Source organism: Aquarana catesbeiana, linkage group LG04 (assembly GCF_042186555.1).
Source record: "Aquarana catesbeiana isolate 2022-GZ linkage group LG04, ASM4218655v1, whole genome shotgun sequence".
NCBI lineage: Eukaryota > Metazoa > Chordata > Amphibia > Anura > Ranidae > Aquarana > Aquarana catesbeiana.
In genome coordinates, this window is record NC_133327.1 from 417,123,878 (window position 1) to 417,142,645 (window position 18,768).

Here is an 18,768-nt window from a genome sequence, read left to right on the forward strand (position 1 = left end):
TTTTTTTTTTTTTTACAGGTTACCAGTTTAGAATTACAGAGGAGGTCTAGAGCTAGAATTATTGCTTTCGCTATAACATTTGCGACGATACCTCACATGTGGTGCGAACACCATTTACATATGTGGGCACAACCTACGTATGTGTTCGCTTCTGCACGCAAGCATGAGGGGACAGGGTGGTTTAATTTTTTCCTTTTTATCAATTTTATTTCTGTGATAGAAATAAGGCATGACAGGTCCTACTTATGGAGACCATAGATCTCCCCTCTACATGAAAACAGGAGAGCAAAAAAAAAAAAAACATTAATCTCTGCATTCCAGGGGAAAAAAATTGCAGTGTTTACATCTGTCAGAGTTGCAAGTGAAGTCATGATGTTGCTTCCGGCCTCCCAGGATCATGAAGATGGCCAGGGACCATCTGGTCCCTGGCCAGCTCTGTCGAATTGGATCCTGGGCTCCCTGATCACATGGTAGAGCCTGGAGAGGCGCCGGTGGGCGGCAAGAGGGGGTGAGCGTTCCCTCCCACTGCCTATAAATGTAAGGCAGTAGCTAATCAGCCACTAGGATGACTTTTACATTGTAGGGAATTGCGGCTGAAAAGAAAGGTAGCTACCGGCATCATCCCAATATCTCCACTTCAAGTCCAGGATATCATATGACATCCTACGGGCGGAAAGTGCTTATATTGCAGCCTACCAATTCTAATGCCCCGTACACACGGTCGGACATTGATCGGACATTCCAACAACAAAATCCATGGATTTGTTGGCTCAAACTTGTCTTGCATACACACGGTCACACAAAGTTGTTGGAAAATCCAATCGATCTGAATGCGGTGACGTAAAACACGTACTTCGGGACTATAAACGGGGCAGTAGCCAATAGCTTTCGTCTCTTAATTTATCCTGAGCATGCGTGGCACTTTGTGCGTTGGATTTGTGTACACACGATCGGAATTTCCAACAATGGATTTTGTTGTCGGAAAATTTTATAGCAAGCTCTCAAACTTTGTGTGTCGGAAATTCCGATGGAAAATGTGTGATGGAGCCCACAAACAGTCGGAATTTCCGACAACAAGGTCCTATCACACATTTTCCATCGGAAAATCCGACCGTGTGTACAGGGCATAAGATGTGATGACTGCATTTGTTTTCTTTCTTCTTCTATTTTCATCTGGTGATCCAGCCAGCAAATCAGTTGTTTTTCAAAAGAACAAGCTCTCCTGTAGTATAGCTCCCAACTGTCCCTGATTTGGAACAAAGTCCCTCTGTCCCTCTTTTCCTCCTGGGATTTTATGTGATAGACCAACACAAAGTGGCACATAATTGTGAATTGGAAGGAAAATGATAAATGGTCTTCATTTTTTTTACAAATAAATATGTGATAAGTGTGGTGTGTATTTGTATCCAGCCCCCCTGAGTCAACAACTTTGTAGAACCACCTTTCGCTGCAATTACAGCTGCAAGTCTTTTTGGGTATGTCTCTACCGGCTTTGCACATCTAGAGAGTGACATTTTTGCCCATTCTTCTTTGCAAAATAGCTCAAACTCTGTCAGATTGGATGGAGAGCGTTTGTGAACAGTAATTTTCAAGTCTTTCCATAGATTCTCAATTGGATTTAGTTCTGGACTTTGACTGGGCCATTCTAACACATGAATATGCTTTGATCTAAACCATTACATTGTAGCTCTGTCTGTATGTTTAGGGTTGTTGTCCTGCTGGAAGGTGAACCTCAGCCCCAGTCTCAAGTCTTTTGCAGACTCTAACAGGTTTTCTTCTCAGATTGCCCTGTATTTGGCTTCATCCATCTTCCCATCAACTCTGACCAGCTTCCCCCTCCCTGCTGAAGAAAAGCATCTCCACAACATGATGCTGTCACCACCATGTTTCCTGTTTGGGATGGTGTGTTCAGGGTGATGTGCAGTGTTAGTTTTCCACCACACATAGCATTTTGTTTTTAGGCCAAAAAGTTTAATTTTGGCCTCATCTGACCAGAACACCTTCTTCCACATGTTTGCTGTGTCCCCCCCGCAGATGATGGATTGAACAGTGCTCTGTGAGATGTTCAAAGCTTGGGATATTTTTTTTTTTATAACTTAACCCTGCTTTAAACGTCTCCGCAACTTTATCCCTGACCTGTCTGGTGTGTTCCTTGGCTTTCATGATGCTTTCGCTTTAAGTGACAATTGCGCGGTCATGCAATGCTGTACACAAACAAAATTGATGTTCTTTTTTTCCTACAACTAAAGCTTTCTTTTGGTGGTATTTCTTCATCAGTTTAGGCCAATATGTATTCTTCTACATATTTTTGGTAAAAAAAAAATCACAATAAGCGTATATTGACTGACTTGCGCAAAAGTTATAGTGTCTACAAAACAGGGGATATATTTATGGCATTTTTAATATTATTTTTTTTTCACTAGTAATGTTGGTGATCAGTGATTTTTAGCGGGACTGAGACATTGCGGTGGACAGATCAGACACTTTTGACACTTTTTTGAGACCATTGACATTTATACAGCCAGTGCTATAAATAGCCACTGATTACTGTATAAATGTCACTCGCATGGAAGGGGTTAACACTAGGGGGCGATCAAGGGGTTAAGTGTTCCCTAGGGAGGTGGTTCTAACTGTGGGGGGAGTGGACTGATTGGGAGTACAGAGAGATCACTGTTCTTGATCACTAGGAACAGCAGATCTCTCTCTACTTCCCTGACAGAAAGTGGATATGTCTGTTTACATTGACAGATCCCTGTTCTGGCTCTATGAGGTGCGATCGCGGGTCGCCGGCAGACATCGGTGCCTCGTGTGCTCCTTAATCCAGAGTGAGGGAACTCTATAATATAGGAGGTGTGTTACAGGCCAAATCGCCAGATGAAAACATAGGGAACAAAGCCTATTGCAACCACAACATATAATGATTGGTAAGCTGCAATAAATTATACTTTTGCTTTAGGGTTTAATACTGCTTTAATTGTGCACCCCGCAGATGTAAGGGGAGAAAAATGTGCATCCCACCCACAGTTCTCTCCTCCTCTTCAATTCTTCTAGGTATCTTTTCAATTACTTGCTACAAGTAACAACACTGTTAGTACACATGGGCTGAATTCAATAGGAATCGACGACATTCGGCCCTTGTATATTGCAGTCGGTCTGACAGAAGCTGGCCGAGTGACCATCGAAGGGCCACGACCAAAAAAGGTCTGCCGATCGGCTCCCGATCAGCACTCTCAACCAACGGCTGAGAACACTGACCAGAGTGTTCGGGCGGGGGGGAGGGGGGGTGTTCCCATTGTCAGGTAATACTTCATATTCCCATCGCACACATTCCTGGATGAGCTCACGAATATGGGTGCTGCAGCAACAACCAGCTGGATACTGGTTCAAGTCACAATGAAGATATTTGCCAGCACACCATGGAACGACGTGGATAGCGTCCAAATGTGTAATTTATTGCATGATCAAAACACAAGGAGAGTGCAATGTTTCAGAGTCACGCAGGATCCCTTCACATGCCTGACAAAGGGGTCCTGCGTGACTCTGAAACGTTGCACTCTCCTTGTGTTGTGATCATGCAATAAATTACACGTTTGGACGCTATCCACGTCGTTCCATGGTGTGCTGGCAAATGTCTTCATTGTTCCCATTGTCAGAACACAATAGAACAGCAGGGGAGATTGCTGTACTAACGTTGGATAGTTAGTAGAGCTCCTCCTCCTGAGCTGTCAGTTTTTTTTCATTCAGCCCTGCTTGGTTGAACGAAAAAAAATTACTAGTGTGTACTAGGCTTAAATAGGGGAGGTCAAGTGCTTAAAAAAATAATACTGTGCTTTAATATATTGATTTATTGATTTGTATTTTAGTACAAAATACATGTATGTAGACTCTGGACCTGCACTTTAAGCCCCTCCTACTTTTAAGTGCATTTAGGCCTAACACACTGTTCAGTATGGCACGCATGGTTAGCCCTGTCTCTTCTACACCCCATTCTCTGAAATTATAAGGGTTAACTGCTCATTTAGTCTAGGGCAGGGGTACTGAATTAAAAATCACGGAGGTCCAGTCAGTAGAATTTTCTTCCAGCCAAGGTCGAAATTGCATGTTCGCATGTGCGATAATGCAGAGCCTTTAAATCACAGCCCCCCCTCCCTTCTCATCTTAGGCTAGGTTCACCTCTCTGTGGCTAAAGAACGTGCGCAAAATCGAACGTGTTCCTGACCTGCAGAGAAATGTGCTGCACTTTAGTAGATATGCCATTGATTCTTAAAAAAAACCCACACATCACCACCTATGGCACATTTTTGCACCCACCAAACCACATGGTTCTGAAGCACTATGCTGCTTGGTGCAGCCCAATTTTAAAAAAAAGGGTCAGGGACTTCTTTAACTGCCTTTTTCAAGGATAGGGCAGCAGCCCTTTAAAATGAATTGTCTGCCCTATCTGCAACGTGAGTGCAGAAATATGCATGCACAGATCTGAACTGAGCCTCATATCGCAGTCCCTCTTTTTACATCACACATCCTTCCCCTTCACATCAAAATCCCCTCTTCACATTACTCTCCTCAGTCCCCCCATTGCTGTCCTCAGCCTCCCTCACATTACTACCCTCAGCCCCCCTCACATTACTATCCCCAGCCCCCCTCACATTACTGTCCTCAGTTCCCCCCTTACAGTCCTGAGCCCCTCATACTTGTCCTCAGGCCCCCCATGATTGTCCTCAGCCTCCCCATAATTGTCCTTAACTGTCTTAAGACAGTCCATTACAGTTCTCAGCCCCCCCCCCCCTATTACTGTCTTCAGTTCCCTAGCAATAGCAACCAATTACTTGTCTGTGAACTCGGGAAGCAAACCCTCTGTGCAGAACTGTCCTGCCTCCCTCTGTGGGCTACGAGGATGACAACAGTGACAGCTGCAGGGCACAGGCTTCTAAATAGCAGGACCCCGGCGGTCCAGAAAGGACAGTGAGTCAGTCCAGTTGTGGACCACGGTCTGCAATTTAGTGATGCCTGGTCTGGGGGGACAAGAAAATCACTTTTACTTACCTGATCCTCTGCTCCCCCATGCTCCGGCAGAGTCCTTCATAGATCCAATGCATTGCTATTGTCCCTGCATCGGTCTTGATGACATTGGAGGACTTTAGACCGCCTAATCGTAGGGAAGAAGAGGCTGCAGGGACTGGTCTAGCAGTACAAAGAAGCCTGCAGGAGTGGAAGATCGGGTAAGTAAAACTGCTTTACAGCTTTTTGATCCCCTACACATAAATGAGCAGTTAACCAACAGCAAGGGTGAACCTTTACTTTTCCTGTAGTTTGGCTTTAAGGATGCTTTCACGCTGCCCCACTGAGGTGTGGCTACAGCACAGGTTACCTGCAGATGTAATGCGAGTTACCCATGGTTTCCCATAGACTTCTATTATGTCCCACGTTTTTTGGGGCATTTTCTGAAAGCACACCAATGATGCAGGAGGATGCAGGACTTTTGGTGCGCTTTCAGAAAACGCACCAAAAACATGAGACATAACAGAAGTCTATGGGAAACTATAGGTAACCCACACAGAAACTGCGAGTGCACTGCGCTGCACCTGCGCTGTGGCCAAATTGTTGCGGGGTAGTGTGGAAGCGCCCTTAAGCCTCGTACACGCGATTGGATTTTCCGCAGACAAAACTGCAGACCTTTTTCCGAGGGGGGGTTGGCCAGGAACTTGTCTTGCATACAAACGGCCCACAATTGTCGGCCAACAAACACGAACGTAGTGACGTACTACATGGTTTTTCAGCTCTTTAGCGCCACCCTTTGGGCTCCTTCTGCTAATTTTGTGTTAGTAGAAGTTTGGTGAGTGTCGATTCGTACTTTTTACTTTGTGCTTTTCATTTTGCGCTTTTCAGTTCGTTTCTGAACGGCCGTTCGTCAACCAGCCATGTTGCGGAATCGGAGGAGATAACGTGTTATTTATTATTGGCCTTGGAGTTATTGACAGTTTTGGAGTAGGCAGTAACATTTAAAGAAATACAATGTAAAATTAACAAGGGGCACCAACATAGTTATATCTTTGATCTTAAAAACTACAGAATAATGGTGTTGTGGTAACTTGCCCAAAAAAATTTAAAAAATAAATAATATTATTCTTGATATCACTAGAAAAAAAAAAGCCTTTGAAAATTCATTTGCAATAACTCCATCAGTATCCCCAGCAGAGCAGCTTCATTATTATCCCATTAAAGAAGAAGAGAATGTGTGCTGCATTTTGAGATTTCATAATTTGATGCGTCACGAATATTAATTCTCCAATACGAGCGCTAGTTTACAAGACCGACTGCTTCTGGTTTGTCCTTGCTTCCGAGCATGTGTGTTTGTACTTTGGACTTTTGTCCGACGGACTTGTGTACACACGCTTGGAAAATCCGACAACACACATTTGTCCGCGGAAAATTTTAAAGCTTGCCATCCAACATTTGTCCGCGGAAAATCCGACAACAATTGTCCGATGGAGTGTACATACGGTCGATTTTCCGCCAACAGCCTGTTATCACACATTTCCCATCAGAAAATCCTATTGTGTGGCAGAGGATTAAAAATCAAATGATTTGGTTGAGGTTGTAAATTGACTCTTTTAAATAAAACCAAGTGTATAGAACAGCCATTTTCAAGCACGGTTCCATGGAACCATAGGCTTCCTCCAGAGGTTTCTAATGCCGCGTACACATGATCGGACTTTACAGCATACTTGGTCCGGCGTACCGGATTTCGTCAGACAATTCGATCGTGTGTGGGCTCCAGTGGACTTTGTTTTCTCAAAAGTTTGACGGACTTAGATTTGAAACATGTTTCAAATCTATCCGACGGACTCGAGTCCGGTCGAAAAGTCAGCTCGTCTGTATGCTAGTCCGACGGACAAAAACCAACGCTAGGGCAGCTATTGGCTACTGGCTATGAACTTCCTTTTTTTAGTCCGGTCGTACGTCATCACGTACGAATCCATCAGACTTTGGTTGATCGTGTGTAGGCAAGTCCGTTCATTCTGAAAGTCCGTTGTAAAGTCCGTCGAAAAATCCGCCAGGCAAAGTATGCCGTAAAGTCCAGTTGTGTGTACGCGGCATAAGGATTCCTTAAGCTGTGGCTGATTGACCTCCTATTTGAAGATGCTTGTATTGTTCTGGAGCCATTTCCACTTTACAAAGTCAGCAGCATTACACCAGTAATCTTTTCTACCTGTTTGTAGGGGGGCATTCTTCCGACCAGCCACCAATGTAAGGAGCATTCTTCCTACTGACCACCAATGTAAGGAGCATTCTTCCCACTGACCACCAATGTAAGGAGCATTCTTCCCACTGACTACCAATGTAAGGAGCATTCTCACACTGACCACCAATGTAAGGAGCATTCTTCTCACTGACCACCAATGTAAGGAGCATTCTTCTCACTGACCACCAATGTAAGGAGCATTCTTCTCACTGACCACCAATGAAAGGAGCATTCTTCTCACTGACCACCAATGTAAGGAGCATTCTTCTCACTGACCACCAATGTAAGGAGCATTCTTCTCACTGACCACCAATGTAAGGGGCATTTTTTCCCTTGAATTGGTCCAGATGAATTGGTTTTGGTAAGGTTTCCATGAGACCTGAAAATTATTTTAGGGGTTCCCCTGGGGTAAATTTTTCCATAAGATACAAAGACAGCAACAAAACCATCTTTATAAGTAGATTGTGGAAAGGACTTTGTGTGTTTCTATTTCTGTCTTCGCAATTTATCCATTTCTTGTTTTGGGACAGGAAGAAAAATTTCTCTATTGGGGCCACAAACATTAAAGTTGTGCTAAAGGCCTTTTTGGCTAAAATTAAAAAAAGATGTTGTATGTAACTGCTCTAAGCAATGATATTGCATAGAGCAGTCCCTTACCTCCTCTTTAGTGTTCCCCCTCTAGTGTTATCTACTCCTGCTTCCTCCAGGTGCCCCCTCAGCAAGCTCAGTGCTAAGGGGGCACCTATGCAGCTGGGCTTTGTGCTTCCAAAGATACACACAGCACTAGCAAGCCACACCCCCGCTCCCTCCTCACAGAAGTTTGACAGCAGCAGGAACCAATGGCTCCGCTGCCCCTGGTATCTCCTGTGAAACCAGAAAGTGAGGGGAGCGGTGCTGTTTCCAAGACAGCGCTGAAGCAGGTGAGAGAAGTCAGTATTTAGGGATGGTGGTACATATATGGCGATGGGGTGCCGCTCTGCTCCAGATAAAGTACATATACGTGATCTGGCATTTCTGGGTAGGGGGCTCGGACTCGCGCACACATGTGCCCGCCGCCTGATCTGTGCTGTGATTTAGTACAGCACAAGTCGATCAGCAGGTCCTGGCCAATGACTTATGGCCAGGACCTGCTGATTGGCTTAGCGAATCACTGTACAGAGCCCTGTGTTTATTAACAACATAGGGCTCTGTACACGGAGCAGCAATGTGGTTGTTTTTTTTTTCTCCCTGCAAAGCCACCTCAATTAGTAAAAGCAGCACATAATGCACACATTACACGTTGTTAGACACACAGTTAACTCCTTGATTGTCCCTAGATATTAACCCCTTCCCAGCCATGTCATTAGTACAGTGACAGTATAGTATTATCACTGACCACTGTACTGGTGCCACTGGTGTGTTCAGTGTCAGTTAGTCAGTTTGTCTACCTCCCACCCAGTGTCCGTTAGTGTCAGATTGCTTGCAGCACTGTCACAGTCCCATCACCGCCATTACTAGTATAAAAAAAATAATTATAACTTTCGCACAAACCAATCAATATACACTTATTAAGATTTTTTTTTTTTTACCAAAGACATGTAGCAGAATACATTTTGGCATAAATGTATTAATGAATTTGATATTGTTTATTTTTTTTATTGGATATGTTTTATAGAAAAAAGTAAAAAATATTTTTTTTTTTTCAAAATATTTGGTCATTTTTCATTTATATAATAAAAAACCCAGTGGTGATCAAATACAACCAAAAGAAAGCTTTATTTGTGTGAAAAAAATAATATAAATTGACTTTGCATACAGTATTGCATGACCGCAACAATTACCAGTTAAAGTAGCGCAGTGCCGAATAGCAAAAAATGTCCTGGTCATGAAGGGGGTAAAATTCTCTGGAGGTCAGGTGGTTAGTGCAAAGAATTTATAAGGTAAAAAAACATTTGGACTTTAGAACCACTTTAAAGTGAAAGTAATCTCTGGTTTTAAAAAAATGTAGTCAAGTGTGTATTCCTAACTCATTTTTTTTGTTTTTTTTTTTGTTTGAAAATTCTTTTTATTGAGTTTCAGGTTTAGATACAAAACAAAGCCTATTGGGCATACCCAGGCTCGGTGAAACAACATTGTGAGGGAAAAAAAAAAAAAAAAAACAGAAAGACAAAACCTAGAGTATTGTAGGTATCAGCAGCTCAGGGGTAGCAGTAAGTCATATTATATAAGAAGGAAGTCACAATAATTAGGCACCTGGTCTATTGTAAGGTAATCTATTAATCAGGTTCAGGGTTGGTAGATAGGTCCCCTACCCAAATGTCCCAGACCTTGTGGAATATTCCTAACTCATTTTAACTTTTGCTTTTAACTATTGCTCTCAGCCTCCTCCAAATCTCCAAATTCATTTTTTTATGCTGTGATCTGACTTCCTGTTGGGAAGTCATTCATTCTCATAAATTCATACATACATTCATTCTCTATGGTCCCATTGTATGTAGAAAGGTAGCTCACCCCTAAGATGGACTTGGGACTATGAGATTTGTAGTGTGCATAGAGCATACACATGACAAGGCGCACTACTATATGGAAGTGGGAAGGAAAATGAGAGTTTTGGGAGCTCATGGAAGACATTACAAAGAGGCAGAAAAACTTTACATTAAATTGAAAAATAGAATACAGGGCACTTAAGTAGTGGATGTATATGAATTATTTTTGGAGAATAAGGATATCCTTTAGTGTTGCTTGAATAAAAACTTGACAAAAGTTCTTATTGTGCCGCTCTCTATAAAAAAATAGAAACATTTTGGCCAGATTTAGATTTTATTGAATTTCTTTAAACACATTTTTTCATTTCTCAAGTTCCTTAACATCCAAACTACATATGTGAAAAAAGTAACATGCAGAAAAGTTATTACTTCCTCAGACAGTACATAATATTGGCCCTTATAAAACCAACTGCATGAATACATGGGAACCAGCAAGAACACAAACACAATGGACGGTTAATTTAATATTGTAAATTAATGCTGTGGGGGTGTGAGAGACAACAAAGGCCCTACAACTTTGAATAAATAAAATAATTTGTGGTCTAACCATATTTTTGCTGTAGGCAGAGGTTAGCTACCTATAGTAGCAGCTCTAGGCAAAATAAAAAAAAAACTTTAAATAGGAGAAGACCTATTGTAAAATAAAACACAAAGGCCCGGCTATACACAGTCTTGGCCCATTAAAGAACTAGCATCTGTTTTGCTTTTTATCAGTAGCAGTGACTCAGTAAAAAAAAAAAAAACTCCCCCTGGCTAATTCACAGTACCGTGTTCACAAAGAAACATTTATGCAGTGTAATTGCACAATTCACCTCCAAAAAGCTTTCTTCTCTGGTGATGAAGTTTGGAGAAGAGGATTTGGCATATTGTGTAATGGGAATCACCAGTGAGAAGGATGTTCTAATGGTAAAAATTTGTCCTTATCTGCCCTACCTGCACCATAGCCATGAAGAGTTACATGTACCGCAACATAGACCCGTGGGGCTGTTCTGCTAAAAATGAAAAGGAACCTGTTTACTGGGGTCATTACTTAAGCTGGCCTTATTGGATCAAAATTCAATTGGTTCAACAGAGACTGGACAAGTTTCAATCCATCTATGGTCGTTACAGATCGTCAGAAGTTGATCTAATAACTGCTAACTGTCCAACGGTAATGCCTGCTGGCTAATCGAAAATCCTTGGCTAGCCTTAGGCCGGCCAAGCACGGTGCAAATTTCTTTCCTGCAACCACGGGTAGTGCTGACGGGGGAATCCCTCCTGCTGAGCTATTGTCTGCTCTGGGCGGGAGGGGGGGGAGAATCCGTCCCCTCCGGGAGAAGACAGTGATTATCACTAGCAGAAAGTGGAAACTGCGCTCCCTTCTATTGTTTAAAAGTGCCAGTGCATATATGAAATTATACATAAAGTGCAAAACCTAAATAAATCAATGCAATAAATATACATAAATTGCTGTGCAATACATGAAAAAAGTGCTTATGAATGAACTGCTGTGAATTAAACAAATTATTATGTGTGAATCCAAGTATGTTATCAGTGAAAGATGTGCAAAACAATTCCTCAAAAGGAAATTCCATACACAGATGCTCCAAAAATGTGCAGATATCCACTGTAATCCTCTGTGCCTGCCCCCACCAGGACCCCCTATGTGTATCTCTACACAGGTTTAACAGGCTTTTGGGTGGCGTTGTGATGCCCAAGGATATGGAGAATGTTTCAATGGATCCATTGTTTAAGAAGAATAAAATCACTGGGGATATCATAGTGAAATAAGGTTTATTAATATGTGTATTAAAATGGAATTGTAGTACACTCACAAACAAGGCGCCTTGCCAAGGCACTGGGAATGATCTGCCGATACACAATTCAGGAGACGATGCTGCTCCACAATCCCTAGAGCCAGAGTGCGTTTCACTGGACAGAAGTGACGTTCTGCGTGACCGAACAGCCCGCCCCTACGTGTTTTTGTCATCAGGAGGCATGTCCTATAGCAGCCGCTAGCGATAACTGTAAGAGAAACCGGCAGGCTGGTTGTACACAAGTTGATCGATCGAACAACTTGGTACATTCAGCCTGCCCATTAAGGGTTCGAATCTCGGCTGGTTCCTGCTGAACCGGCTAAGATTCAAACCGTGTATGGCCAGCCTAATGCCCGTAGACACGATCAGAAATTCCGCCAGCGAAAGTCGGATGTAAGCTTTTGGTCAGAAATTCCGACCGTGTGTATGCTCCATCTGACTTTTGCAGGCAGAATTATAGCTAGCAAAAGATTGAGAGCAGGTTCTCTATTTTTTCGGTTTGAAAAAGCTCCTATCTGAAAATGCGTTCCTCTGTATGCAATTCGGACGCACAAAAAATCACGCATGCTTGGAAACAATTCGATGCATGCTCGGAAGCATTGAACTTCATTTTCTCGGCTCGTCGTAGTGTTGTACATCACCGCGTTCTTGACGGTCGAAAGTTCTGAGAACTTTTGTGTGACCGTGTATGCAAGACAAGCTTGAGCGGAATTCCATCGGAAAAACCATCCAAGTTTTTTCTGATGGAAATTCTGATCGTGTGTACGGGGCATTAGACTTTTTGCAGTGGACATATCATATACAGTACCAATCTCCTCTATATGTTCCCGCTTGGTGTTCTATAGTAATCAATCGGAGCTGCAAATACTGTTGACAGTATGCAGCCATCAATAGCCATATTTATTGTGTAATATGAATGGTAAAAATAAGTTTATATTCTTACATAAGACTTTTTGCTATATTTGGTTAATAGACAACGCTTTTTTAAACATGAATTTGCCCTTTGTCAGTAAAGCTGAAAGGCTTAGTTCAGCTTTTTTTAAAAAATATTGCAGTCCATGAGCACTATTCCATCATTTTAAACTAATACGATTTAAAAATGAGCTATTTATGCCCCTCCCATACCTGTAGGCTATTCATGCACGCAGTGAAGACTGTCCCAAACTCCTGATATTTTTCACAGCTCCATCCTGTCCTCTTTTCTAGGCACTCGTCCTAATGGCTGATCTGTCCTAGAGAAGAATTTGTGTGGTATGCGCAGAGCAGAAATGGATATTTTTAAAATCGGGTTCGTTTAAAATTATGGAATAGTGTTTGTGTGCTGTATAGAGTAATTTTTTATAAAGGTGAACTAACCCTTGAAAGTAAAGTATGGACTATTTTTCATAGTTACATTGGTCCATCTTAGATCCCGACTGTAGTATGCACCGCTACTGTAGTGATTGCTGCTAGATTCTGGATCCTGTACCTAGTGAGTGCTCTGCTGCTTAGAGAACACAGGAGGTCACTTGCTTGATCACCATTCAGTGAACACACAAGTGAGCCCTCGTCATCCGCCAGGGTGACCTGCCTGTGTTCCTATCCTGCTGGTTTCTGTGTGAGCTTCCCGCTGCTAAAGCAATTGGTCTTCGAGCCTGACCCCTTGATCCTGACAGCCATGCTGTGTCGGAGCTGCCTTCCTAGGGCTATTGAGCTTGTGTGAAGTTTTCCTTTATATGACTTTCTGTGAAAGTTTGAAAGTTCCCAGGGGCTTTTTGAGTATGTTGTTCTGAGACTATTGTATTCTGACAGCCTCTAGCATTAGCTTTCAGAACACCCGAACAGTGCCTGCATTCGATTGTCTGCAGGCACTGTTCAGCCAGAAATTTGCAGTCTGGCTTCTTCAACCAAATTTGATTGAGTATGTGGCTTTTGTTGAGCTGGCAGGGCCTCCCACTGTTAGAATTTCAACAAATACCTTTGAATCGGAAGAAACGTGTGGCTGGGCGGAGGTAAAAAAAGAATCACCATGAATCACTACATATGGCCAGCTGTAGAAAGTGAAAGCAAATAAACAGGCAGCAATAAAAACACCATTTTAGAAGAATGGGTAAAAGTTACAGATGACAATAAAACACCCCAAAAAAACTGAGATGAGTGAGAACCTTTCTAGCTGTCTGTGACTCTGTGGGGAGTTTTCCCAGTTACTGTTACCTCCCCAGCTTGATCCCACAGAGCAATAAAAACCTGCCAGATGCTAACTTTTTCTTACTGTATACAAACTATACCCCAGTCACACCTTTGCAATTCCGGGAACGTGTGCCGAAACACATTTCTGCGCACAGTCCTGACAAAGCGCAAAAAATGCACCAAAACATGCATTGTGCTTGCGGTGCTATTATATCTTAATGGCACCCCAATTGTAGGCAGCAATCACACGAAAAAAGGGGTAAGCGATTTGTTGCTGGCAATTTGTCAGGGCAATGGCTGGTGTTAGCACTTCAATCATCACGGCACCATGCTTGATATGGTGTCACGGTGATTGAAGCGCATTATTTCTATTATTACACTGTAGAAATAGTTCAACTTGCCATAATGCAGAATCAGGAGGAGCCCTGAGTGTGTCACTTGCCACTATCGCCTGCCACCAGATGCAGCTTGTCACTTGCCATGCTGCCTGCCACCAGATGCGGATTGTTACTTGCCACGCTGCCTGCCACCAGATGCGGATTGTCACTTTCCACCAGATGTTGATTGTCACTTGCCATGCTGCCTGCCACCACATATGGAATGTCACTTGCCACTCTGCCTACCACCAGATGCGGAATGTCACTTGCCACGCCGCCTGCCACCAGATACAGAATGTCACTTGCCATGCTGCCTGCCACCAGATGCGGAATGTCACTTGCCATGCTGCCTGCCACCAGATGCGGATTGTTACTTGCCACGCTGCCTGCTACCAGATGTGGATTGTCACTTGCCACGCCGCCTGCCAACAGATACGGAATGTCACTTGCCACACTGCCTGCCACCAGCTGCAGATTGTCAATTTCCACCGGATGTGGATTGTCACTTTCCATGTTGCCTGCCACCAAATGCAGAATGTCGCTTGCCATGCTGCTTGCCACCAGATACGGAATTTCACTTGCCACGTTGCCTGCCACCAGATGCGGAATGTCACTTGCCACGCTGCCTGCCACCAGATGTGGATTGTCACTTGCCAGCAGATGTGGATTGTTACTTGCCACGCTGCCTGCTACCAGATGTGGATTGTGACTTGCCACGCTGCCTGCCACCAGATGTGGATTATTACTTGCCACGCTGCCTGCTTCCAGATGTGGATTGTCACTTGCCACGCTGCCTGCTTCCAGATATGGATTGTCACTTGCCACACTGCCTGCTACTAGATGTGGATTGTCACTTGCTACGCTGCCTGCCACCAGATGTGATTTGTATCTTGCCACATTGCTTGCCACCAGATGTGGATTGTTACTTGCCACGCTGCCTGCTACCAGATGTGGATTGTCACTTGCCACACTGCCTGCTACCAGATGTGGATTGTCACTTGCTACGCTGCCTGCCACCAGATGTGATTTGTATCTTGCCACATTGCTTGCCACCAGATGTGGATTGTTACTTGCCACGCTGCCTGCTACCAGATGTGGATTGTCACTTGCCACACTGCCTGCCACAAGATGCGATTTGTCTCTTGCCACGTCGCCCGCCAGTCCAATTCACCAGATGTGAATTGTCACTGCATTGGTGGTAGCACTGGTCCATTTAGTACAGAGGAAGACCTCTGTGCAGTGGTGGGTTCCGAGTGAAGGCAGGGGAGCGGTGATGCGGGGCGTGCGCTGAGAGATGTCATCTCTCTGCTCCCTGCCGTACCCCCAACATTGAGGCTGACAGAACACCGGCTGTGAGGGCAGAAGAGCAGTGATGCAGGGGGGCGGAGAGAAATGATGTAATCTCTGCTTGCCCGCCTGCTGGTTTCTCTCATTCACCCGGATCTCATGCCGCCCGCCCGGCTCTCTCATGCCGGCTTAGTGGCTCTCTCTCCTGGTAGTGGGCTGCGATCCATTGGTTGGGGACCTCTGCTCTGAAGGGACCTTTCTAAGGCAACACTAGTTCTCCCAAGTGTCAGTTATCACATCACCACTGTGATAACCAGTGCTCCTACCACAAAACCAAACATAAAAAAAAGCTAGGTAGAGTGAGTGCTGTATAAACTGCAGGCTGCCACCTGGCACTTACACAGGGCTAAGAACTCTCCATCGGACACTCAAAACCCATGTTAGAGTGTTGGGCGTTTGAGTGTCGCATAACCAAGCTCAAGTTTACATGAAAATAAACCTGTAGCACATTCTAGCAGTAGTTTTTACCATGATTATTATTGCACATGGAGCAGAGCTTGTACCAAAGGACGTCATTACTCAGGTGTGCCCAAGACAGCATGATATCAAAATACTGCCCCAAAGTTCCTAATTTGCAGAATTGTTGCTAATCAGTCGCACAATTATTGAAACCACCAGACCAGACTGACAGCCGGGATACTAGTATTTTCAGAAGAGGAAGTCAACAATCGCAGCCTTCATATTTACTCACTGAGGACCAATAGTGGCAATAAAGTAAAAATGAATAGTGTGAAATATGAAATATCCCTATCCCTACTTTGCTTTTCATTTCACAGCTTGATAGGCCACATGGTGTAATCATATACCCTACCTTTCCTCTCTATAACCACTTTCACACGTTTAATCAGAGACTGCTGCCCGTTTTCATCCGATCCCTCCATAGGCGCCAGTGGCGCCTGACAAGCCCCTCCCCACTCAATGAGCAGAGGGGGACCTGTCATCCGCCGGGATAGATAGCATGGAATGTTGAGAGAGCTTGGAACGCAGCTGAGGCGCACGCCGATCGGCTGGTGCTTTTTATCTTAGCTCCCTCATTCCATGCTATCTATCCCACGTATAGTGTGAGTTTTTGGCCGCCCCTGCTTGGGGAGTCATGATTGTTTTCATTGTAAGCCTTTTTAATAAAACCTTTTCATAAATACTACACTATGGGAGTCCTGTTTTTTCCTATGAGGCTGTGATGCAAGTAGTTGGTGTGCCATCCATTGCTTGGAGCTGGGTCGCATAGGAGACACGTATGGACGCTTGCAGTGGATCTGGGAAGCCCTTTATCTTTTGTCGCTACATGCCTATTACCCCTGCAGGGGTATGAGGAGCTGGTGAGTGGGGACCCTTTGAGGGGGATCACGGAAGTCACCGGATATTAATTTCAGAACAAGAATCACAAATTTTATGAACATTTTGCCATTCTGGAGCTTCACTTATATTTTTTACATATTTTGTTACATTTTTATGGGACTGCTATTCACATTTTATATGTTGATTTTTCATTTACTATTTACGTTTTATATTCACTGGAGTGGACACTTATCAAGTGTTTTATTATTACACGCTTAGATATTAATATTGTTTATATAATTTTTCCTGTTTATCTACTGTGGGTTAGCAGGTGAAGATTTTGATGGTCACATTTTCTCTCACTGCAATTAGACTTTTATGTCACTTCATACACTTTTCAAATAAGGTAGTGTTACTATGTTCATCTGAACAGGTATTGAGACACATATGTGCTCATTAGCTTTGCTTTGTTTTACTTCGTTACACTTTATTATGAGGTATAGGTTTCACATGGTTGTAGCATTATTTCTTTAGGTGTTTAGCAGACACACCCTACAGGATACCCCGTCATAGGGAGCGCCATTTACCCCTACCCCTCTTTTCACAGTCTTTGGCAATTCCGACGCACAAAATTCCTACACATGCTCGGAAACAATTCGACGAATGCTCGGAAGCATTGAACTTCATTTTCTCGGCTCGTCGTAGTGTTGTACCTCATAGCATTCTTGACGGTCGTAAGTTCAGAGAACTTTTGCGTGACCGTGTGTATGCAAGGCAAACTTAAGCGAAATCCCGTCGGAAAAGCCGTCACATCTTTTTCCGACAAGAATTCTGATTGTGTGTACGCGGCATAACACTACCTTCTCCCAAGACTGACAGCTTTGCTGTCCAAATGTGACTCTGTTGCTCCACCATCCAGAGTGGATACTCTAATGCCGCGTACACACAATCGTAAATTGGGCCAGCAAAAGACAAATGAGAGCTTTTCATCGGAAAATACGACCTCGTGTATGCTCCATCGGACTTTTGCTGGCCGAATTCCATCCCGCAAAAGATAGAGTGCATGTTCTCAATTTTTCGGTCGGAAAAAGTTCCAATCCGAAAATGCGTTAGTCTGTAGCAATTCCGACGCACAAAATTCCTATGCATGCTCGGAAACAATTAGACACATGCTCGGAAGCAGGGGCGTAACTAGAAATAGCAGGGCCCCATAGCAAAATGTTGTATGGGGCCCCCCTGCAAACAGCCCCCCCCCCCACAGCTGCCCTAGTGTCAATGCAGCGTGACCTGTGCCATATACATTGTGACCTGTGCCCAATGCAGCGTGACCTGTGCCCAATACAGCGTGACCTGTGCCCCATACAGCGTGACCTGTGCCCAATACAGCCTGGTCTGCCTGTGCCCCATACAGCCCCACCTATGCAGAGGAAGAGGCAAGCCACCCGGATCAGCAGAGAGCGGGATTGCTTGCTGTAATAGCTTTCATTTGAATTTCCTGTCTTCCCGGGGCTCATCGTCACATAGCCCCACCTCTTGGCCTGACGCCTTTGATGACGTCACATGTCCCACATTGGATCGGCGTTCTGTCTATCAAAGGCACCGGGCCAAAAGGTGAAGCTATGTGACTTGAGCCCCGGGAACACTGGAAGTTCTAATGAAAGCTCTTACATTGGGCAATTCAGCTCTCTGCTGATACGGACAGCTCGCCTCTTCCTTTCCTCTCTCTCCCCTGGCTGGGAGACTGTGCCGGCGGTGCTCTTATCCTCACTGGGCCCCACTCGGCAGCGGGCCCCATAGCGCCCGCATGGGTCGCTATGGTGGTAGTTACGCCCCTGCTCGGAAGCATTGAACTTCATTTTCTCGGCTCGTCGTAATGTTGTATGTCACTGCGTTCTTGACGATCGGCATTATGCCGCGTACACACGGTCGGAATTTCCGACAACAAAGGTTCGATGGGAGCTTGTTGTTGGAAATTCCGACCGTGTGTAGGCTCCATCAGACATTTTGTGTCGGAATTTCCGACAACAAAAATT